The sequence below is a fragment of the Leptonychotes weddellii genome, chromosome 4 (genome assembly GCF_054177405.1).
Source record: "Leptonychotes weddellii isolate Sample4059 chromosome 4, ASM5417740v2, whole genome shotgun sequence".
NCBI lineage: Eukaryota > Metazoa > Chordata > Mammalia > Carnivora > Phocidae > Leptonychotes > Leptonychotes weddellii.
This window is the reverse complement of record NC_138372.1, coordinates 93,980,618-93,999,141: the sequence shown is the minus strand read 5'-3', so window position 1 is coordinate 93,999,141 and position 18,524 is coordinate 93,980,618. Positions and strand designations below refer to the sequence as shown.

General features: G+C 38.4%; 2 non-coding genes and 1 pseudogene across 2 annotated transcripts; all 3 read right to left on the bottom strand.

Moving 5' to 3' along the window:
• Positions 1-16: 16 nt before the first annotated feature.
• TRNAG-UCC (transfer RNA glycine (anticodon UCC)) lies at positions 17-88 on the bottom strand. Its single transcript has one exon. It is a non-coding gene; the product is annotated as a tRNA-Gly (tRNA).
• A 1,922-nt stretch (positions 89-2,010) lies between these two features.
• Positions 2,011-2,082, bottom strand: TRNAE-CUC (transfer RNA glutamic acid (anticodon CUC)). The gene has a single exon. It is a non-coding gene; the product is annotated as a tRNA-Glu (tRNA).
• A 14,527-nt stretch (positions 2,083-16,609) lies between these two features.
• Positions 16,610-17,509, bottom strand: LOC102741430 (cytochrome c pseudogene; annotated as a pseudogene).
• Positions 17,510-18,524: the final 1,015 nt, after the last annotated feature.

Below are 18,524 nucleotides of genomic sequence, written 5' to 3'. Positions count from 1 at the left end.
AAGTGAAAGTGAGAAGTGCGTTGGCCGGGAATCGAACCCGGGTCAACTGCTTGGAAGGCAGCTATGCTCACCACTATACCACCAACGCAGATGTTTCAGGTGTCTGATCGGTTTCCTCATGAGGAGTAATTTGTCCAGTTCTGGTCACACAATTCTTTATCTGACATTTATATTAAGAGAGATTTCTAACACAAAGCCAAAGGAGGAAGCTCTCTGGGATTTCTCCTATGGTTATATTAAAAATTCTGTGGCAGTTTCTTATTTATTCACAGGTTTTAAAAAAGTCAATTCTAATTTTTTCTATTGTCGTTTGAAGGGGGCATCTGAAATCCAGTTACAGAGTTAAGGCTCCCCTGAGGGAGTTATTAGGCATTTCAGAGTGTTTTCATAGGGCAAATGCATTAAGGTAAAGTTGCAAATCAAAAGACATAAGCATTTTAAAACTTTGGATACTATATTGCCAAATTGCTGTGTGAAAAGATAACACCAGTTTTCGCTATTACCTTACATCTGTCAATGGGATGTCATTCTTTTCATCTTCATGAAAGTTCAGGACAAAAAGTCTTATCTTAATTTGCATTTATTCTATTACTATTGAGGTTGATCATTTTTCATATTTACCAATTATTTGCATTAGTTTTGAGAATTACTAAGTCATATGCTTTGTCTGTTTTTCTATTAATTATTTGTATTATATTAATATTACTGATTTATACCACTTTGTCATTTGACTCTTAACATTCTTTATAGATAAGCAGAAGTTTTCTGTTATGTAGTCTAATCCATCAGTTTTATCCTTTATGATTTCTGTCTTTGCTTTTATCTTGGAAAACCTGCTACCCAATATTAAGATAATTATCCACTAGTGTATTTTTCTTAGCTTAGTTATTTCAGTTCTTGCATTTAATTCTTTAATTCATTTAGTATATGGTATGAGGTAGTAATTCTACTTCCATAAATTTATCCTAAGGAAACACCTAGGATGTACCTACACAGATGTTCATCAAACTGTTACCTGCAAAGCCAAAATTTTAGGGGGAAGAAACTAAAATTCCAGAAATAGGTTAGATTAAATCCACTTTGATGAAAACCCACATGAGTTTTTCTTTTTTTAATTCTATATACATTGTACATTGCTGGTGGGAGTGTAAATTGGCACGACCTCTGTAGAAGGCACACTGGCAATATCCACCCACAAATGCATACACCTTTTGAACCAGTATTTCAATCCCTGGGCATTTAGTCCACACACATGGATGTATGTACAAGATTATTTATGGCGGCATTGTTTGTAATAGCAAAGGACTAGAAATAACCTAAGTGTCCATCAAAAGGAAGTTGGTTCAATTAATTATGGAATATCATCAATACAATGGAATACCATGTGTCATGAGGAAGAATGAGGAAACTCTTCATGTCTAACTTCATGTATAATCTGTCTAATATATTTCTAAAATATATTGTTAAGTGAAAAAGGCAAAGTGTAGATAAAACATGTATAGATTGCTATCATTTGTGCAAGGGGGAGCATATTTAAATATATAAGTATGTATGCATGTACTTGCATTAACATAAAATATTTACATTATTATAGTTATGAAACATAACATTGGTGGCCTTATTAGAGGGAAACTAGATGGCAGAGGTAAAAATTAGGTTTGTCAGTTATAGCTTTTGCATATTTGAATCCTAAACCATGTAAATATATTTACCTTTTCAAAAACTAAATATTTAAAATGAAAGAAAATACCATGTTAGTGAAGAGCGTTTATTTCCATTGGCAAGTGTTGGAAATATATTAACTTTAAAAATAGCTGGAAATAAAATAGTATGAATAGCATAATTCCAATTCTGTTTTTAAAACTGGACGTCAGCAGTTAACATGTGGTAGAACAGTTTTTACTTTGTATATTTCTGCATTTTCTGTATTTCAGCTTTGGCGGACAGGGGAACTGACTAGGAGTAACAAAGTTAATCATTAATGGTTAAAAGAGAAAAAAAAAAACACTTTTCCCTGACCGGGAATCGAACCCGGGCCGCGGCGGTGAGAGCGCCGAATCCTAACCACTAGACCACCAGGGAGGCTGAAGAGGCTTACTGCTAGAAACTATATGATTCTGAGTATGTGTTTCCACTTAATTCTTCTGTATATTATTGCAACTGCCTTGGGTTTTGAGATTCCTGAAAACTGGGCCCTCCTCAGGTCGAAATTACTTTTTCGTGTTTTTTTTTTTTTTTGAAGTTAGAAAACCCGCTAGAGAACCCCGAAGCCTGGCTCCCAGAGCTGAGGGATGATCATAAATACACGATCACAGTCCCCAAGACCAGAGACAAGTAACCGGAGGAGACAGAGAGACAGAAAAGAGACTCTTGGCTTCACGTAGTTGCAGTGATTTCCTGAACTGTGATCAGGAGAAAAGTAAAGATCTTCAGCTGGAGCTTTGCCCAACTGACCAGGAACTTTTCCTTAAGAAATACAGAGGTCGTCGTGTGACTAACGCTTGGAGATCCTGATCCTATTGCAGGTTTTTTTCGTCTGCGAACTCAGACCAAATTCTCTTGGCCAAAACAAATATTACAGACAAGTGAAAGTCACTGGGCCTACTGGTCCTCGGTGGTTAGCGGGACCTGAGCTTAACTCTCTGGTGGGAGACTGAGAGAAGGGCAGGGGTACGGAGCTTTTAATTTTTTTATATGAAGAAAGGAGAGTGGGAGTAAGGAGGAAAAAAGAAATGGGGTTCATGCTTCCACTGAAGGAACTTTTAAAACCATACCATCAATGTATGCAAATTAACTTTTTTTAACTATATATGAGAGAAAAGAAAGCAAATGTAACAAAATATTGACAATGAATCTACCTGAAGGGTAATTGAGTGCTCATTATTTTATTCTTTCAAGTTTTCTGTAAATCTTTTTAAAATAAAAAATTGAGAAAAACAAGAATGAAACAAAAGCCTCCCCTCAGGCTTTTTTTTTTTTTTTTTTTTTTTTGGTCAGATGAGTACAATGTTATGAACTCTCTGCCCAAGAGCTCAAACAAATTTTTAAAAGCGATCCCCCTCCACATTCACATCAGAAAATATTTTGATAATGAATGAAAAGTGAATTTAAATATTGACTCACCAATGATGTGTGCATATCAGCAGGGCCTGACAGAAGACAGCTTTTTGCTGTTTTGCTTTGCTTTTAAAGTAGCAATGTTAAAATATTGTTTAAGAAAAGTATTCATCCTCCCGACCTCCAGTCTCCCCCTTCCTGTGGTTTTAAATGCCAGAAATTAGTAACTAACTGCTAGATATTTATTTTCACAGAAACCAGTAATCCTGTTGGCACATGTCACTATGGAGACTAATAGAGCCTACTTCTTTTTACTCCAACTCTGTTCCCACTGAAGAGCAACCTGTACCCCAATGCTGAAAAAAAGTAACTAACTTTCAGAGCAGCATTTTGGAATTGTACCTGGGGTGGGTAGGGTAGTAGAATTTATTCCTGTATATCAGAGGAAATCAACCTCCTTATGTTTTGGTCAACAGACCATTTTCATCTATTATTCTGTCATCTGCTGGTAATTTTTGGTAACACACGAGAACCTAGGAAAGAGAGTATGAGCTCTGGGAGCTAGCCACCTTTCTCAACATCAAAATACCAGGAGAGGACTCATCCTCAGAACAGGATTAAGCCTCCTCCTCTTCTGGCACCACACACCTAAGGGCGGATGGGGGAGGAGTGCAATTCATTCACTTCACTCCATGTTCTGTCGTCTTTTTTCCTTTTTTTCATACATTTGCAGATCATGTGCCAGACTAGGCATTGAAGTCACTAAATATACTTAATGAGTTCATAATCAGGGGGCACCTGGCTGGCTCAGTCAGAAGAGCATGCAACTCTTGATCTTGGGATTGTGAGTTTGAGCTCCACGTTGGGTGTAGAGATTAATTAAATAAATAAACTTTAAAAAAAAAAAAAGAGCTCACAATCAAATGGAAAACTAAATAAACAAGTGAATAAAAGAAAATGGATCAGGGAAGATTGAGTAGTTGTACTTTTCCCTATTCCTCCTGCTAATACAACTAAAAACCTTGGATACTGCACATAAAACAAATATAAGAGACTTGAAAGGAAGAGAAAAGAAGGCAGACCAGCTAGGGGCCTTGGGACCTAAGGAACCACACATTGGTGATTTCACTGGGTTTTCTTTTTGTCTCATGTATCCCAGATGTGGTGCGGAAGAAGCCAGCAACCTGGAAATGCCAGTGGGGACAGCCAAAGGAAAAAACAAAACAAAACAAAAGCAAGCCTGTTCTTTCAAGCCAAAGGACCAGGAAAGAGGCAGCCTAGCAAAATAAAAAACTTCTAGATAATAACCACTCTACTCCAGCCAAACACCACAGAAAGAACTGTGGCTCACTCCTACACACACTAGTAAAGGTTGAGTGGGATGCCTAGACTGCCACCTTCACCAGGCCTTTTAGGAGGTGTCCCTTCCCTTCTCTGCTGGATTCGTTCCAGAGGAGACGTGGTAAAGAGTCAGCACTTTCACCAACACCCAGTGATAACAAGGCCACCCCCATCCCCTACTGTCAGTGAAGGCCATGTGGGGAGGAGTAAAAAGACCTTCCTACCTCTCCCAGCCAGGTTGGTGTCATTAGAAGCCTAATGGGCAGCTGAAAACTCCTGATGTCACCTGAGCAGTATTGAGAAGCCCCACCCCTCAGGTGTCAGTGGAGGCTGAGTGGGGACACTGGAAGCCTACACCTACCTGGCTGTAACAAGACACTCGCCCCTACTTCCTCTGCCAGAGGAGTATCGGAGAAAGCCACCTAAAACAGAAGGTTTAAATAATATCCAGAGTTCAAAATGTCCAGGTTTTAATAAAAATAGCACTCATCATACCAATGAGAAGGATCTTCAACTGAATGAAAATAGACCACACCTAGATGACAGATGTTAGAATTCTCTGACAAAGATTTTAAAGCAGTCATCATAAAAATGTTTCAACAAGCAATTACAAACATGCGTGAAACAAATGAAAAAATAGTTTAAGTTTCAGCAAAGAAATAGAAGATGTAAAGAAAAACTAAAAAAAAAAAAAAACTAAATGGAAATTTTAGAACTAAAAAATACAATAACCAAACCAAACCAAAACAAAACATCTCAGTGGATGGGTTCAACAGCAGAGTGGAGTGGGGAGTGGAAAGAATCCGTGAACTAGAAGATAGAACAATAAAAAATACTCAACGTGGACAACAGATAAATAAAATGGAAAAAAAAAAGAGCAGAGTCTCAAGGACTTGTGGGATTATAACAATAGTTCTATTGTATCATTGGATTTCCAGGAGGAGAAGAAAAAAGAACAGGACTGAAAAAAGTACTAAAAGAAATAGTGGCTGGAAACTGCCCAAATTTGGCAGAGGGATAAAACTTACGCATTCAAGAAGCTGAGCAAACCCCAAAGAGGATAAACCCAAACAAATTCATGCCAGGATACATCATAGTCAAACTACTGAAAGCTTAAAAACAAAGAAAAAGTCTTGAAAGCAATGAAAAATGACACCTTACTTTTAGGGGAAGAAACGACGACAGCAGATTTCTCATCGGAAACCTTGGAGGCCAGAAGAAGGAGCACAAAATTTTTCAAGCACTGAAAGAAAAGACTCTTAACCTAGGTTCCTATATCCAGTGAAAATATCCTTCAAGAGGAAAGGGAATACAATTCAACAACAAAAAGACAAACAACCCAATTTTCAAATGAGCAAATGAATAGAACTTCTCCAAAGAAGATACTCAAAACAACCAGCAAGCACATGAAAAGATGCTCAGTGTCATTGATCATTAGGGAAATGCAAGTCAGTACCACAGTAAGATACCATTTCACACTTTGGGGATGGCTACAATTATGGAAAATAACAAGTATTGGTGAGGGATGGGGAGAAATTGGAACCTTTATACACTGCTGGTGGGAATGTAAAATGTACAGCTGCTGTTGAAAACAGTTTGGCAGTTCCTCAAAAAGTTAAACATAGTATATGACCCAGTAATTCCACTCCTAGGTACATTATACCCCAAAGAACTGAAAACAGATACTCAAAAGAAATCCTATACATGCACATTCATAGCAACATGCTATTCACAGTAGCCAAAGTAGAAACAAGTCAAATGTCAATCAATAAATACATAGATAAACACCTATGGTATATAAATACAATGGCGTATTGTTTGGACATAACAAGGAATGAGGTACTGATACTTGCTGCGATATGGATGAACCTTGAAAACATTATGTTAAAAGAAAGAAGCCAGACACAAAAGATCACATATTGTATGACTCCGTTTACATGAAATGTCCAGAATAGGCAAATCCATAGAGACAGAAAGCAGCCTGGTCATTGCCAGATGAGGGGAATGACTGAGTAATGGGTACAGAGTTTCCTTTTTGGGGTGACGAAAATGTTCTGGAACTTGATAGTGGTGATTGCTACACAACATTTTTTTTTTTTAAGATTTTATTTATTTGTTTGACAGAGAGAGACAAAGTGAGAGAGGGAACACAGGCAGGGGGAGTGGGAGAGGGAGAAGCAGGCTTCCCGCGGAGCAGGGAGCCTGATGCGGGGCTTGATCCCAGGACCCTGGGACCATGACCTGAGCCGAAGGCAGACGCTTAATGACTGAGCCACCCAGGCACCCCTGCTGCACAGCAGTTTGAATGTATTATATGCCACTGAATTGTACACTTTACAATGATTAAGATTGTGAACTTTATGTTACATGTCTATTACACTACAATAAAAAAAACAGTGAAGGAGAAATCCAGCAAGATTTTTTGGGGCTATAGACAAAATTATTCTAAAAGTTAAATGGAAAGGCAAAGGAACTAGAATAGCTAAAACAAAGTTTGAAAAAAGAATTAAGTGAAAAGAATCAGCCTACCCATTTTCAAGACTTATAAGACTACAGGGCGCCTGGATGGCTCAGTTGGTTGGGCGACTGCCTTCGGCTCAGGTCATGATCCTGGAGTCCCGGGATCGAGTCCCGCATCGGGCTCCCTGCTCGGCGGGGAGTCTGCTTCTCCCTCTCCCACTCCCCGTTTGTGTTCTCTCTCTCGCTGTGTCTTTCTCTGTCAAATAAATAAATAAAATCTTTAAAAAAAAAAAAAAAAAGACTTATAAGACTACAGTAGTCGGGATGGTATGGTATTGGCAGAAGGATAAATATACAGATCAATGAAACAGAATAAAGAACCCAGCAATAGACCCACACAAATGTGCCCAACTGATTTTTTTACAAAGGTGCAGCAGAAGCAATTAAATGAAGGAGGAATAGCTTTTTCAATATATCTAGCTGAAGAAATTGGACATCTATAGGCAAAAAAAAAAAAAAACCCAAAACAAACAAAAAATCTCTCAACTTTAGTTTCATACCTTGTATAAGAACTAACTCAAAGTGGATCCCCAACTTAAATGTCAAGTGTAAAACTTTTAGAAAAAAATAATAGCTCTTCATGAGCTAGGGCTAGTCAAAGATTTGACACCAGAGCATGATCCATAAAAGGAAAAACTGATAAATTAGACTTCATCAAAATTTAACATATTTGCTTTGCAAAAGACCTTGTTACAAGGATGAAAAAACAAAGTGGTTGGGAGAAAATATTTGTAAACCACATACAAAACAGAGGACCATTACCTAGAATATATAAAGAACTCTCAAACTCAACAGTAAAAAAAACACAATCTGATGAGAAAATAGTCAAGAAACATGAAGGGACATTTCACCAAAGAGGATATACAGAGAACAAATAAGCACATGAAAAGATGTTCAACATTATTAGCCATTAGGGAAATACAAACTGAAGTAACAATTAGATATCACTACATACCTATCAGAATGGCTAAAATTCAAAAAACATGACAACATCAAATGTTGGTGAGAATGCAGAGAAACTGGATCACTCATCCATTGCTTTTGGGAATGTAAAATGGTATAGTCACCCTGGAAAACAGTTTGGCAGTTTATTAAATGAACAAACAAAAAACATCCTAGAGATGCAATTTTCATGTGACCCAGCATTTACACTCCTGGGCATTTATCCCAGAGAAATAAAAACTAATGTTCACACAAAAACCTGTACACAAATGTTTATAGCAGATTTATTAATAATAGCCAAAAACCTGAGACAAGCAGATGTCATTCAACAGACGAGTGGTACAGACGGTAGTACATTGACAGCATGGAATACTACTCAGCAATAAAAAGGAAGAAACTACTGATACACACATGACTTGGATGAATCTCCAGAGAATTACGCTGAGTGAAAAAAGCCAATCCTAAAAGGTTACATACTATATGATTGTTTATATAACATTCTTAAAATGACAAAATTACAGAAATGGAGAACAGATTAGGTTTTACTAAGCTTAAGGTAGGGATGGAGATGGGAGGGAAGTAGGTATGGCAACATGAGGGATCCTTGGGATGGAGATGGCCTATCTTAATTGTAATATCGCACTATAGTTTCCTAGGGGGTCACCATCGGGAGAAACCGGGTAAAGGGTGCATGGGATCTCTCTGTATTATTACAATTGCAAGTAAAGCTATAATTATCTCAGAAGGAAACGTTTATGTTTAATGAGTACAGAGTTTCAGTTTTGCAAGATAAAGAGTTTTGGAGATTTCGTTGCACAATGTGAATGTACTTAACACTACCGAACTGTATATTTAAAAATGGTTAAGATAGTTAAGTTTTATATTATGTGTATTTTATCACAATTAAAAATTTTATAGAGCGGGGCGCCTAGGTGGCTCAGTCGTTAAGCGTCTGCCTTCGGCTCGGGTCATGATCCCAGGGTCCTGGGATCGAGCCCCGCATCGGGCTCCCTGCTCCGCGGGAAGCCTGCTTCTCCTTCTCCCACTCCCCCTGCTTGTGTTCCCTCTCTCGCTGTGTCTCTCACTGTCAAATAAATAAATAAAATATTTTTAAAAAAATTTTATAGAGAAACAAAAGTTTAATTAAAGAGTAGAAAGATTTTACACACAAACAAAAACTAGAGTTGAATGGGACAAAGTGTAATTAATTCCACCAGAGCGAGTGAAGAAACTCCGGAAACACTGCTGCACATGGGTAGGAAAGCCGGCAGTAGAATTCGTAGCTCCTCTCCAGCCTGTTTGAGATTCTCTTCTGCTTGGAGCTTTAAGATCCATAGGAGCTCCTAACTCCTTTCTGACATCAGATTTTCCCAAATAAAGCCAGATGGCATCAATCTCAACTCTTCCTACTGCCCACAGAAATTCCTGTCTACGTGGACTTTCCTGCCTTCATCATCCCTTTAGACTAGTGGTTCTCAACTTTAGCCACACACGAAATCGCACAGGGAGTATTAACAACAACAAAAAATCCTGGTGGTTGGGTTCCACCCCCAAAAATTCTGATTTAATTGGTCTGGGGTATAATCTGAGCATCAGAATTTTTTAAACCTCCTCAGATAACATGCAACCCAAGTTAAGAGCTGCTGCTTCAGGCACTGAATAGTACACTTTTTCATTAAGCACTGTATTACATTTATCTTGCATTAGACTGTTATTTTTCATTTGTGTATATTTGTTTCCATGGCAAGGCTGTAATCTCCTAGAAGGCCTTAATTCTATCAAATATTTCTAGCAAGTTTTAGGTGCTCGATCAACGCTTGAATTCTCAACTAGCCGAGAAAATGCCTCGGCTTAGCACCAGGATGCAAGTTAATTTTGGCTAATTAATACAGTCCAAATCTAAGATGGAACAAAGGAAGGAGATAAAATCTAATATTTGGTGAGAATGACAGACATTATTCCTGATATAGCAGCAACTAAAGTCCAGGCCTAAATAACTGAGGAATCTTTGCCTGATTAGCAATAAATGTCTGGGGGAAAAAAAACCACAAGATCAGTCATCAACCCTAATTACTATTTGTCTCTCATGATAAATTCTTCGACCAGTTTGATTTGTTTTAACCACAACATCTAAGTATGCCAAGAGCTCTTCGGAAGACAGAGGAACCTATGTATGCTTGGATTCCAGGAATCACTCAGAAACACCCAAAGTCCTTCTGAGGAACAGTCTAGGTGGACATCACCACTGTATAACTAAAAATCCAGAAAGTAGACCCAAAGGGGTAGTAATTCACAGACCGAAAACTCTTCTTGTAGTATCTCATGGGCTCTGATAACTTGCAATAATCTATATCCAAGAAGCCTAAAATGCCTCCTCTATACATGGAGGAGATATTCTGCTGTGTAATTTAACAGTATAAATGTCCCCAGTGCCCACTCAGTTTCCAAGTTCTGCTCAAATGATGGGACAGGAGAAGAGCAGTAATTATAAAGACTTGGCACCAAAAGAGATACTTAGAAACATATAATCTGTTGGTTTTTCAATCTATTTAAGCAATAGAACTCTTTTATCTTAATGAAAACATGCCCCAAATCCCAAAATGTGAAACAGCTCAAAGCAGAGCTGCTCTGTTTGGACTGGGGTGTCGGAAATCCCTACAGCTCTGGGAGCATGCCTTTGAAATCCAAATTCTACAGGTAAAGGGGCTGAGGGTTAAGTTTGTGTGGTCCTGTCCTTGGGAGGCACCAGAGAGAAGCCAAATATGTCAAGTAAAAGGAATCAACCGTCTCTCTTATATGAGAGTGCTGGGAAGGTCATGTCCTTGACCTACACACACACACACACACACACACACACCCCAAACCTGTTTCTAAAGCAAGGATGGCCCATAACACAAAAACACTTCTACTGAGCCAGTTTAGGTCATGGTAGTGTGAAACCACTTGGGATTGAGAATATCTAGGTTTCCTCAACCAGAGGTTGGGGTGGGGGTGGGGCTTTGGAAATATGCAGGAGTACTTTAAAAATTTACATTTACTGGGGATGCAAATGGCACTTAGCAGGAGAGGGGAGACAAGAAAACAAAGAATTGTCCTCCCATAATGTCAATAGAGCCCCCACTGAGAAACACTGAAGGCAAGGAAGCCTAAAAGATTTGGGTTACTTTACACTCAAGATCCCCATGACACTTTTTCACAGAGCCTAATACACTCCTAAAATTTGTATGGGGAACCCCAAAGACCCCAAGGAGCCAAAGCAATCTTGAAAAAGAAAAGCAAAACTGGAGGCATCACGATTCTGGACTTCAAGGTACATTACAAAGCTGTAGTCATCAAGACAGCATGGTACTGGCACAAAAACAGACCCATAGATCAGTGGAGCAGAATAGAAAACCCAGAAATGGACCCACAACACTATGGTCAACTAATCTTTGACAAAGCAGGAAAAAAATATCCAATGGAAAAAAGACAGTCTTTTCAACAAATGGTGTTGGGAAACCTGGACAGCCACGTGCAGAAGAATGAAACTGGGCCACTTTCTTACACCCTCCACAAAAATAAATTCAAAATGGATGAAACACCTAAATGTGAAACAGAAACCATCAAAATCCTAGAGGAGAACACAGGCAGTAACCTCTTTGACCTTGGCCGCAGCAACTTCTTGCTAGACACGTCTCCGGAGGCAAGGGAAACGAAAGCAAAAATGAACTATTGGGACTTTATCAAGATAAAAAGCTTCTGCATAGTGAAGGAAACAATCAACAAAACTAAAAGGCAGCCTATGGACTGGGAGAATATATTTGCAAAAGATATATCTGATAAAGGGTTAGTATCTAACATCTATAAAGAACTTATCAAACTCATCACCCAAAAAACAAATAATCCAGTTATGGAATGGACAGAAGACATGAATAGACATTTTCCCAAAGAAGACATCCAGATGGTCAACAGACCCATGAAAAGATGCTCAACATCACTCATCATCAGGGAAAGAGAAATCAAAATCACGATGAGATACCACCTCACACGGTCAGAATGGCTAAAATTAATAACACAGGAAACAATAGATGTTGGCGAGGATGCAGAGAAAGGGGACCCCTCTTGCACTGTTGGTGTAAATGCAAACTGGTGCAGCCACTTTGGAAAACAGTATGGAGGTTCCTCAAAAAGTTAAAAATAGAACTACCCTATGACTGAGCAATTGCACTACTAGACAGTTACCCAAAGGATACAAAAATACTGATTCAAAGGGGCACATGCACCCTGATGCTTATAGCAGCATTATCGACAATAGCCAAATTATAGAAAGAGCCCAAATGTCCACTACTGACTGATGAGTGGATAAAGAAGATGTGGTGTTGTGTGTGTGTGTGTGTGTGTGTGTGATGGAGTATCACTCAGTCATCAAAAAGAATTAAATCTTGCCATCTGCAATGACTGATTGGAGTTACAGTGTATTATGCTAAGTGAAATAATCAGGCAGAGAAAGACAAATACCATACAATTTCACTCATGTGGAATTTAAGAAACAAAACAGATGAACATAAGGGAAGGGGCAAAAAAAGAGAGAGGGGCAAACCGTAAGAGACTCTTAACTTTAGAGAAAAAACTGAAGGTTGCTGGAGGGGAGGTAGGCAGGGGACGGGCTAAAAAATAAAAAGATCCCCATGACACACCTTATTATGTTCCACCACACCTGAACCCTAATCTCTCCCCCTCATTACTTTCACTGCCTCTGTGCTACCCGTACCAGTTACTCACATTCAGCTTCTCAATCAGGAGAATAATCCTTTTTTTCAGATGTCAGAAGATCTGTACCTCCCAAGAGGCCAGGAGCCACTGGTGGCTGGCTCCACAAACATAATCAAGGCCACTGTAAAAAATAATGTCTTTTTAATAGTGTGCCTAATTCTTCACCTGAAGGTAAGGAAACATAAAGCATAAAAACATTTAATGGCAACGTGACAGAATTGAGTTCTTATCCAAATAGTTAATAGAGAGTTTTCCCCTCTACAAGACCTCAAGATAGAAATTAATATAAACCAAATAAACAGAACTAAATCTGTAAGGGCATATACTGTAATGGATAGTCTTTAGCAACCCAAATATTTTTCAGAACTACTTGATGGCCAGAATAGAATTGCTTCAAAGCCATCATGAAACACTCTTGGAGCAGGAAGAGCAGAATCTACCTATGGTTCTATTACTGCTTTGAGCTGGGTATTGAGAGCCTTACTCAAGTGTCGACCTTGCTCTCACCACTATCCATAGTAAAGAGGTACCTCCTTGGTGATCTGGTGGCCAGGATTCAGGGCTTTCACAGTGAAGAGGAGTCATGTCTATTCCAGCCCTCTAGCAGGAGGTATATATACCCTCAAGAAATTGTAGTTAAAATGTCAAGGCACATATTTGAGCATTTTTCTGAGGACAGGGCTAATATCTCTCATTAGATTTTCAAAAGGAGTTTGTGATCCTCCAAAGTAAGAACTACAATTTATAAACTCTCAATCCCAAATAATCTCACACTGCCAACACCCTAATAAGTTCAACCAAAAGAAACCCATCTTTTACTGCATCAGCAGTCTTTGATTATAGAAGCATTTTATTTTTGGAACTCTCTTCTTAATGCAGGGAAATGCAAGCACTGCTGTCTTCACCTTTCCACGAAATGATAAAAACACCAAATGTGTAGGTGAAGGTGGTACAAAGTAAAGAGTATGTCTTTATGTAATAGTTACAAATGAGTAAAATGGTAAAATTCCAAGCTATGAAAAATGAATGCCTTTTTATTTAACTTAAATTTAAATTCACACTTTCAAAAATATTTGATTTGTTTTTATTTTAACTTTAATTTATCCACAAGAGGTTTAAAGAGATGTGCAAAAAGGTAAGCAACACCTCACATGTAACCAAAACAAATATAACAAACAACAACTAACATCAAGATAGAAGATTCAAAAGCTATGGAAAAGACAAAATATATAACAAAAACCCAAGCTTATATAAATATTATAACTGAGCATTATATTTTCCTCTGAACTTCAAAACAGTTAAAAAGAGAAAATGAATTATATAGAATTTTTACTACCTCTTAAAAGGAAATATATCAAGCTGCCAAAAAGGGCAAACTTTTCCTAAATGGGTGAACTTCTCCAATAGGCCCTTTTACCACAACTGAATACCTAATGACCATTGCTGAGTTTATCTGAAATGAATTTTGAAAAAGTATCTTGTTTCCTTGTCTCTTTCATTTGACACGAAATAAAAGAGGCTGTCCAGTGATTATCTTCTACGTTTTCAGCATACTGGTAGAAGTTAGGGGTTTAGTAATGTAGTTTAACTGTGTTGAAATATATTAGAATTTTGTTTAACTCCTTAGGTATATAAAAGCTGGATGTCAGCCATCTCTCTTCTTACCCTCCATGATGGGCTCATTCTCTTCGCCAGCACTCTAATTTGAAGATCTAGGAACTGTTTTCTCTGGTCTGCTATCTCTCGCATCCTGTCTAAACCTGTATCTTTTGTTTTTTCCTTTTCTCCATCTAAATCTAGTCACCTGGGAGCCTACAGAAGGTGCTATAATGCAAAGAGTATTGACCTCTGGGGCAGATAAATCCGGACTTGAATTAGGCAACCTTGGACAAGATGGTCTCTCTGAGCACTTCAGCTTCTATAAAATGGGATAAAATTTGCCTTTCAGGGTTGTTGTAAGGATTAGAAATGCTATCATCAGAGCACTCAGCAGAGCATGTAGCACCAACAGATGTTCCAACGATAATTAAACTATTTCTACTATGATGAGTACCCTTGTCCAGGTGGATCCGTTTTAATGTGTCTCATGACAATTCTCTGTACCCATTTCTAAGTCTTCTCCTTTATTTTAAAACCCACATAACATCCTCTTGCTGTGCTTCTCCTGTCATTTAACCTCATCTATGCTTTCAAAGGCTGCTCACCTCTTGGCCACAGGTGGGATTTTTCATCCTATTACAAGTACTTTGCAAATTAGTAGCTGTTATCCAGCTGGTTCCACTATCTTTCCTGGTGCAACTTCTTCACAGCCTCGTAACGCTGGAGGATCACGAAGTAATTTAAAAGTATTAAATAAGTGACCCCAAAGGGGTAAAGGAGATGGGTCTGTAAATGGGATGGGAAAGATCGAAACAACCTGAACGATGCTCTGAATCATCCTGAGTGGTGCAACAAAGAATTAGTGACCATCTTCTAGAAGAGTAGGGAAACTTTTCCTATCAAGGGCCATGGAATTACAGAGAACAGAGTAGCTTAAGGCCTTATAAGGAAAAGAATCATGAAAGAAATGATCTCATTTACTTTAAAAATCAGGCATTGTCAAAACTAGTAAAAATGAGTCCCAGGAACAACATCTGAGCATCAGCAAGTCCTGTGGCTTTACCTTCAAAATATATCCCAAGACTGACCTCTTCTCATTGTTTCATGGCCACAGTCAGAGTCCTGAGTGGGGGACTCTGCTTCCAAACCTTCCCTTCTCCAAAGTCATGTCTATAGAGCAATGAGAATTACCTGGTTTTAAAATTTAGATTGTGATATTATTATAGTATTTTAATTTACACTTTTTATTTTCTTTTTTTCTCCTTTCTAGTCTTCTTCTGGATTAATCAAGCTTTTATCTTGTTTTATTATCTTAATCCCTTTTTTCCTCTTTTTGCTCAGAAATAATACACACTATTTTTTTCTATTATTTTGGTGCCTACCCTTACAATGCAGACTTAAATATTAATTAAAGCATAAAGTGAATCAATTTTGACACATTCCTTCCAAACAATATGAAAACCTCAAACAACTTTAATTATAAGTCCCATCCTGTTTTATGTGTTATTATTGTGTTTTCTGCCAGAGGCAGTCATTTTTAAAAATACAGTATTCGTTTGTTTAGATTCAATCACATATGTATTTCTTTGTTTACCATTCCTTCTCCCATCTTAATCCATCTTTCTTTGTTCAAAATCATTCTTGCTAGTAAATCTTTTTAACAGTTATTTTGATGTGTATTTATTGGTGGTTGTTTGAAATGTTTTTCTTATTTTTAATTCTGGAATAATACTTAAGCTGAGTATAGAAGTCAAGGTTGCTAATTATTCTCTCAGCTTATCAGGCCCACACCACAGCTGAGTTTGGAATAAAATATAGACAAGACCGCTCTGCAACCACAAAAATGAGCAAACATCCCCTTTCCTGACTAACATGAGTTATTGCTGCTTTTCTGTTGTCTTTTTTTTTAAAGGATTTTATTTATTTATTTGAGAGATCATGAGTAGGGGGAAAGGTAGAGGGAGAAGCAGACTCCCCACTGAGCAGAGAGTCCGATGCGGGACTCCATCCCAGGACCCTGGGATCATGACCTGAGCCAAAGTCAGACGATTAACCCACTGAGCCACGCAGGTGCCCTGCTTTTTTGTTGTTTTAACCAATTTCAGTTCCAATCCCTATTCAATCCTTTGCCTCCCAATTAGATACGCAATCATTGAAATGTCTCTGCTGCTTGACAATATTCAATCCAAAATTGGCCCTCACTATGCTAAACACTAGTTCAGAAGTATCCACAACAGGCCCAAATTCTAGAAGAGGCTCCTCACATAATTCCACTGTGGCATTCTGTCCTTGCTGCGGCAAGCCAAATAAACCCAACTTTTTTTTAAGTGTTAAGTATTCTTTATTTAACATTATACATAACCACACTAAAATGCCTTTCATTAAGCAAAAGGCAACATTTTAGACGCAGGGAATTTTAATTAAATTGGCATAGTTAAGACCAAAAAGATAAAGTGGACACTGCGAGCTTATCTTCAACCCTTGCCTTTAACAGGCTAATGAACACAACTTGAAACACAGCTGAGTCTTGCTGTTCTGAGACAGTGAAGGGATTTCCTCAGTATTTAAATATATCAATATAACCAGTTATATAAATCTAAATACAAAACCAATCTCCCCTAAGTTTAGAGATGGCAGTTACCATCTCCGTGAAAAGCTGAACATTACTAGTCAATTCCAATCATATTTTTAGGAGGGGAAAACAGTGGCAGCACTTGCTGAACCAGACTTACTATCAAAGTTCAAAAAGCTGATCATATTCATTTAACCACAAGCCAATCTTATTTAAATCAGGACTGTCCAAAAGAAATATTCGATCAGCCATTCATGATCCGAATTCTGGTATATGAGATCAATTTAAATGTGGTACACATAAAAAAAAAAGTCATGAGACATTTTTGTTTTGTAATAAATAAGGCAATGGCCAACTATTACTCCTTAGTCGCTTTTTTGAGATAAGTTATCAAGTCTGCTCTTTCCCCTGTCTTCTTAATGCCAGTGGAGACCATTTTTGCTCCAGGGATGTACTTCTTGGGATTCTCCAAATACTCATCAGTATCTACTCTCCCCAGGTGATGCCTTTGTTCTTGTTGGCATCTGTGTAAGAAAATCCAGGGGCCTGACCTGTCTTTCGCCCAAATAAACCCATGGAGATTTGCCCCAGTCTTGCGCTTGCCTCCCTTCTCCACAGTATGGCCCTAGGAACACTTCTGAACAAAAATCTTCTTGCTCTTCTCAACATCACCCATTTTTAAATCATTCTTTTGTCGCGTGCGAAACAAAGGTACCAGCTCGCAAGCCGGACTTCCCACTCTCTCTAAAGCCAACTTTTTTGACTACAGCTTTGTTCCGGGTAGTGTTTGGCCAATAGGCTTTGACAAGGATGATGGTCAAATACACACACACACACACACACACACAGACACACACACACTCAAAGGGCTCATAGATAATTTCCTTTTTTTTTAATTGTGTTATGTTAATAATTTCTTTTTTTAAATTGTGTTATGTTAATCACCATACATTACATCATTAGTTTTTGATGTAGTGTTCCATGATTCATTGTTTGTGTATAACACCCAGTGCTCCATGCAGAACATGCCCTCTTTAATACCCATCACCAGCCTACACCCCGCTCCCCTCTAGAACCCTCAGTTTGTTTTTCAGAGTCCATAGTCTCTCATGGTTCGTCTCCCCATCCGATTTTCCCCCCTTCATTTTTCCCTTCCTGCTATCTTCTTCTTCCTTTTTTTTTTTTAACATATAATGTATTATTTGTGTCAGAGGTACAGGTCTGTGATTCAACAGTCTTACACAATTCACAGTGCTCACCATAGCACATACCCTCCGCAATATCTATCACCCAGCCACCCCATCCCTCCCACCCCCCACCACTACAGCAACCCTCAGTTTGTTTCCTGAGATTAACAGTTCCTCATATCAGTGAGGTCATATGATACACACCTTTCTCTGGTTGACGTATTTCGCTCAGCATAATACCCTCCAGTTCCATCCACGTCGTTGCAAATGGCAAGATTTCATTCCTTTTGATGGCTGCATAATATTCCATTGTATATATATACCATATCTTCTTTATCCATTCATCTGGCGATGGACATCTTGGCTCTTTCCACAGTTTGTCTATTGTGGACATTGCTGCTATAAACATCAGGGTGCACGTACCCCTTCGAATCCCTACATTTGTATCTTTGGGGCAAATACCCATTAGTGCAATTGCTGGGTCATATGGTAGTTCTATTTTCAACTTTTTGAGGAACCTCCATACTGTTTTCCAGGGTGGCTGCACCAGCTTG